This window comes from Ascaphus truei, chromosome 11 (genome assembly GCF_040206685.1).
Source record: "Ascaphus truei isolate aAscTru1 chromosome 11, aAscTru1.hap1, whole genome shotgun sequence".
Taxonomy (NCBI): Eukaryota; Metazoa; Chordata; class Amphibia; order Anura; family Ascaphidae; genus Ascaphus; species Ascaphus truei.
Genome location: NC_134493.1, coordinates 7,803,141 through 7,809,942, shown reverse-complemented (window position 1 = coordinate 7,809,942; position 6,802 = coordinate 7,803,141).

Below are 6,802 nucleotides of genomic sequence, written 5' to 3'. Positions count from 1 at the left end.
GGTGTATACTCCCAGCTATACAAGAGTATGAGGCTTTAAAGAAAACAGAGCGTCTCTTACGGAGTGAGATGGAGGAGCTGACGACAAGTTTGGATAAGGCCAACACCGCAATTGCTACTATGGAATCAGAGAGAACAAGTCCTGACTGTAAACTATGCTATAAGATGTCTCAGAGAGATGTGTGAAACTTCATCAAAGACTTAGAAGTTTCTCACCAAGAGGCTTGCGCGCTCAAAACAGAGCTGGAGCTCTCACGCCAGGAGGGCCACTGTATAACTACAGAGCTGGGTACTTTGAAGAAAGCCAATGAGACGGTCCTAAGGGATATAGAGACTGTGAAAATGGAGAATATACATCTGAAGGAAGAGGTTTTAAACCTGACTGGTCAGATCAGTGATGGGACTGAGAAGCTTCCCCAAGCACAGAAACTGAAGACACAATTGGCGCAAGAAAAATTAGAAGTACAGGCTGCACTGCAGAATGCAGAGAAAATGCTGGAAAAAGAATGCCTCGCCCTGGAGCAGCTGAAGGTCACGATGAGCGTCACAAGAGCATCGCTGGAGGCGGAGCTTAGAAGCCAGGTGACTCTGTGTGAGAGGGAACATGAGAAGGTCCAAAGACTGAAGCAAGAGCTGGAGAAGCAGAGAGGCAGCGCCATCCCAATGAGTCAGTATACCAAGGAGAAAGAGCCCTGGAAAACAGAAGCAGCAGCGATCCTAGCAACAAGAACTGCAGAGCTCAAAAAGATGAAGGAGGCGCTGATGCAAACGCAGAGTAAGCACCGGGAAGAGGTGAAGGCCCTGAGAGGGGACTGGCAGCATCAGATTGAAGAGTTGCAGATGCAGATGGCTGAGCGCGAGATGCAGCGCGCCAAGAGGGAGGAGGTGTCCGTCCGTCAGTTGGCCTGCCTGTCATTGCACCATGAAACCGAGATGGGTGATATCCACAGGCGGCTGGACTACACGACAAATGAGGGGGCCCGGTTACAGCTGGAGCTGGACAAGGTCCACGAGGAGCACCAGCAGCTGCAGGTCCAGAATAAAGAAACAGAGACAGATTTAAGCCTTGCTTTGAGTCTGCTAGATGTAGAATCGCGACTCAATTCTAAAGAAGATGAACTAGCAGCCGCACTGAGTGAAAGAAGAAAGGCAGAAGGACAGCTTCAAGACCTGAGGAAGGACCTGGAGTCTGAGCGTGCTGGCCACAAGATGGCGGAGAAACAAAAGTGTGACCTAGGCAAGGAGCTCGAGGTGCTGAAGACTGAGCGGGACGCTACGTTGGACTCTACGGCTACCCAGCAGGAGGTTTCTCAGATGAAGCTGGGGGAAAAGCTTACAACCCCAAGACAGACATTTGGGTCACTGAAGCAGTCCAAGGAAAAGGTGGCGATAGAGATAAAGCAAGGGAGACGCACCAGGAAGCATGACCGTGATACCGTTGCAGTACTACAGTCTACTCTCCACAAGGCACGGAAGGCGAAGGCCAAGTGGCGATGCAGAAGAACAGTAAGAATCCAATCATACTACAGTGCCCAGGGGACCCAAAGTGGATTCCTTGCCATGAGGGCAGCCACTGTGAAGAGAAAGTCGCGAATGAGATGGAAGTGTGCCCGTGATCATGAGGCGAAAGACCGCACAGATTGTCCAGCGACTCTCCCAACAGAGTAAGTTAAAGAGTCAAGACAGAAAGGCCCAAGCCTATGAGTCTGCTGACGGTAAAAGAGAGGTGCCATGGGGTGCACTTCGGGTTAATAAGAATCCCGACCAAGTTGAAGTACTAAGGATAAATATTGTGGAACCCAACACTGAAGGTACGCTGAGGGAGAAAGGTCCAAAAGCCATCACCGCTAAAACAGAGTTGCTGTCTTCACAAGAGAAGGCCAAACAGTCACTGGCGAGTGTATGCAATGAGCTGACCGAGGTCAAGGCTCTTCTACAGGGTTAAGGAGACTGAGCACAAGAGAACGATGCATCTTCAGGATTTGCAGGTCAAGGTCACAACGTGGCGTAGTGTCCTGGCAGAGAGAGCTAATAGACAGCAGGATGCTCAGGTACCTATGCAAGAAGAGAGACAACAAAAGTGGAGCATCAACCTTAAACTGGCACAATACAAGGAGATAGTGAGGTAGCAGTCCTCAGGCCCAGATGGCCTGGTAATTACCCCAAAAAGAAAATGCCTAAATTGGAAGGCAAGAAAAAAAAAGGGGGAGGGAAGGGCCGACGTCAGACATTTTCGACAAAGATGCTGGTGCACGGGATTGGTGCACGGGCCACTCCACAGGACAATGTTTCGCTGGGGAGAGGGATATGTTACAGAGTCACTGACTCAGTAGGCTGGAACAGTGAATGGAGAGATGCTGCAGCCAGTACACAGAGCGTTAATCTCCTCAGACAGAGAAAGCACAGCTGAAGACTGATTAAACAGGGGCTGAACTCATCAGTGAAACAAGTGCTTTAAAAAGCAGGAAGTTGCTCACACAAGGTGAGCTTGTTTTTCCACAGGAAGGTGGAGAGACCTCTCCCGGCTAGGAAGCCGTAGCTGTTGCTCTGGTCCCCCAGTCCTGCGAGGAGCTAGGCTGCTGGGACCCCAACCCAGGATAAAGATAAAGATTGTTGCGGAGCTGGACACAGCCTGCTCCCCGGAACCGTGTTCCTGTTTGCTGTTGGAGCTGCATCACAGATAAGACTTTATTATTATACTTATTGGTTATCCTTTAGTGTAGCATATGTTTTGGGCATAACCAGGTTAGCTGGCTGCCCTGTTAGTAAGGGCTCAAGAAGTGAGTTAGTTTCCCTAACGGGACTAGGCTTTCATTTCTAGAAAGTAGTTTCTTAAAGGGACAGTGCACCCGTACTTTATTTTGGTTGTGGCTAATAAACCACTATAGTTTAACGTTTCCCTTTGTGTCTAGCGTCTTACTGACCCCGCCGCGAGGCCGTCCTGCCACAGTGGGATATTTCTCCGTCCGTCTCCACTTGCTTTTCGGTGACCTCCTCCACGGCTACCTCCAGTCCTGTTGTCCGTTCTTCCACCTCCACGACCCTGGTGTGGAGGCTCTGCATTGCGCTTTGCAGCTCCTCGTGGAACGTCTGCTTTATTTCTTTAACCCAGGCTTTTAGCTCGTTTCTGATGTCTGGGCTTTGCTCTGCGTCCGAGCCCGAGTCCATTTCCTCTGGGTCTAGGGCTTGTGCTGCTTTACCTTTGCCTGTTAGTGAGGGCGTAGCGCTTCTTTTCGTGAAGAACGTGGAGGCTTCTGGTTACCCTGACTTTCTGGGGGGAGCCATGTCGCCGGCGCTCAGCTGGAGGGTGTGCGGGTGTGTCAGTCCTCAATCTTTCGGTTTATGCTTTATTTGTCTGCACTAGGTTATAGAAACTCAGAGTAAATCTTGTTCTTCTTCTGGGCTTATTTCAGTACCACAGTTACATCCCCTCACTTGGACATTTTGCTAGTGCATGGGTCTAAGTGCATAGACCCTGGTTCTTTAGAGTTTTCGTCGGGGGTTGGGAGAGGGGAGGAGGGGAGAGGGGAGGAGGGGGGGGGCGTGCATGTGCGCGGTTGCTCAGCACTTAGTTTCGGGTTTTGATGTTCAGATAGTGCCCGTGTTATGGAGCTTGATGTTCAGTAGGGTCTCCCACAGATCACTCTGGGTTATCCTCTCTCCCCTCAGTTACAGATCACTGGCGGCCATCTTATAAAAAATTTAATTCTTTGCTTTAGGGTTCAATGTCTATTTGCTGTGGTCACTTGTTGGGGGGGGGGCACTCTCAGGTATCTTCACTCTTGGTTGGAGTTGCTCTGAGGTGGGTCTGATGTGGGGGCTGGGGGGGGGGCAGACTCCCCTCTGCCAGCTTTCCTTAAGTGTGCAGACTGAGTGGCCTCTGCTCCACGTTTCCCCCACCTAGCTGTTGTGCAGTGGCTGCCCTCCCTCTCTCCCACGCCTGTGTGCTCTGTTGGTTTAGCTTTGGCTACTATTAGGTCGGGCCCCCCCCCTACCTCTCCCGCCGAGCATCCTTTCAGGCTGGGTGCCGCCGCTGTGGGGCTCTTTCAGTTTCGTCCGGCAGCCATCTTGGATTTCACGGCTGCATGGGGCTCTGTGTCTCCGGTTCTCCCTCACATTTGTCGCTCATTCTTTTCGCCGCCATGGGGCCTCACGGGGTGCGGGTGAGTCTCCCCTGCTCGTGGGGTAGTTTTTCGCCGCTTTTTAGGTTGTTTTTAGGGGTTTTATGGGCCCTTTGCAGTGGTAATCGCACGGAGCTCTGTAGCTGTGCTGCTGCTCTGAATGGCTGCTCATAATGTCTTTTTTTTAATGAACTTTGTATGTTCAAATGTTTATTTTTATTTGCGATGTATTTATTATAGAATACTGGAAAATAATTTACTTTGTAAGAAATGTATTCTGCATAGAACATTATTTGTATCAGTATTACATTACATATATTATTTACCCGTGTTAATATATTTACACGGCTCCCATTAAATTATTTCCAGACGATACATGACCCTCCATTCTTCCCCTGTCTGTTTAATAACCCAAATAAATACAGACTCTTTAGTTGGAACAAAATACAGACTCTTTAGTTGGAATAAAATACAGACTCTTTAGTTGGAATAAACACAAACCCATTTGTTGTGTACACATGGCCACAGCATTTTATTAAACATAAACCATCACTCCTGAACCTGGTCAGCAGTAATCCCCACCCAGTGACCTGATTCTGCTGACCGCTGCTACATGACCCAGTGAGCTCTCATGGTTCATATCACCTGGGGTCCCCCCTTAGGAGGACACGCTTAGTCCCGCAACAACTGTTGAACCCCTCATATTCCACCAAATTAAACACCTGGGCAAAACTGACCAGCCCGCACCCCTTCAACGCCGAGGCCACCTGAGTCCTTACGTTTGCCTCGCCACTGCAAACAGGAGCGCAGTCTCCTGCAAATCCATATAAAATAACCAACACTATTCCAGAGATGTAAACCATTCCAAAATCCTCCACCCCCCGGCACTTAGCTGTATTGCCGCCTCCTTGCTGCCTCCCCTCCATTTCCTTCGGAATCCCAGCGTCGAATCACGTCGCGGACGTCATCAACGTGATGGTGTCGCTTTGCCATGGTAACCCAACATCATTTGACGTCGTGACGGCAACGAGACATCACATGATGTCACGTTGGGAGGACCGTGGCGTCATTTGATGCTGGGATTCCAAAGGAGGGGCGGCAGCAAGGAGGCGGCGACACAGCTAAGTGCCTTTCCATTAGGTCCGATAGGCCCGAGAGTGCAGTGAATGCATATGGGGGAAATTTCTGCCGCCTTACGTCTGGGCCTAATGGGAAATCCGCTACTGAGCACTGAGAATGTGATCATCAACGGGGCCACATCCCAATGGATTGCTTTAATTAATTCTACCAACTATATCTGGCCTGTATCGTTTGTCCCCCCTCCCCCCCCTGTGAAGAGCTGAATATTTGGGGCCTCCCTCCGCCTACTCTACCACTCACCACTCTGGATTGCGGTCAAGTGGTCAAGCCCACCCTCACCGGAGCCTTTGCCCTTCTGCGCAGACTGCATCCCTGAGATGCCCCTTTATTACTCTTCAACCTCCTAATGCAGTGAGATGTGCTGTGCCCTTCAGCTCCGCACGACAAGCACTCGTGCTGAACGCAGTATGATGCCCCCACTTACATTTGCCTCCGTTAGAAACCCAACACACTCCCTGCCTAAGTGTGACCGACTGCCCTAATTACCCTGCGCTGCCGGCCAGCGCGTGAAAGCGGGATGGATACTGCAGCATCATCTTTGAGACCATAATGTTCTTCAAGTCCCGTCATGCATGCTTTTTAAATGCCATGGGCTCCCTAAGGGCCTTGTCGCACTTCCACCAGGGGTCCGTACACCTTTACACTAGACTTGAGTCACTGTTTGCAAGCTACTTAAAAAAGAAATGAAATGGGCTCATCGTGACCCTAAATGCCCCGTCCATATGAACTGTAATTCCCAAACTGTGTGCAAGTTCTTAAAAAGCGCTGAATAACCCTGGGGAGCCTTCTCACCGATCATGCTCGCAAAGATGATGAACGCATCCAACCAGTTCCCAAAAGTCTCGGGTACCTGCTTCCCCCCCACCCCCGCCCTTCTCCTCCTTACTATCCCCTTTCTTAATCACCTTCTCCAACAAATCCTTATACCACAGCACTAACGTCCGTATCGCCACATAGTCACGTGGCAAAGTGTCTAGTGGCCTGCAGTAACTGATAACCCAGAGGGCTCACCAGACATAACCCACCTTAAAGTTACTATCTGACACCGCCGTGTCCCCGCCACCTGCACTGTTGGTGTCACCTGCCCTGGTACAACCCCCTACACTCCCCTTGTCCTACCCTACTAGCCACACTGGCCCCCTGCCAAAGCCACAGCAACACAGGAAAAGGAACAGGAGTGGCACTCTCCATCAGTTTTAAGGATAATAACATTGTGCACAATAGAACAGTGACCTTAAATGTGATCTAATAGCGCCTCCCAGAGGTGAAAAAGTATATTTATGAATATAAATCAGTGACAGTGTAAATGAATAAAGTAATAATATATAGGTGCGGAGGATGAAAAATTCTTGAGTCATCCACTCAGTTTATAGGAAATTAGTTGTCCGGGTTTCAGTGCAGCATATCCAAGGGAATAAAGGAGCGGAGGGCATCAAGGTTTATATGAAAAGATACAAAAAAAAAATAGACCATACAGTAGTACTGTCAGAATGTGTAGAAATGGACAAATAGGTTCTCCAAGGGTTCTACTCACCTATGAGT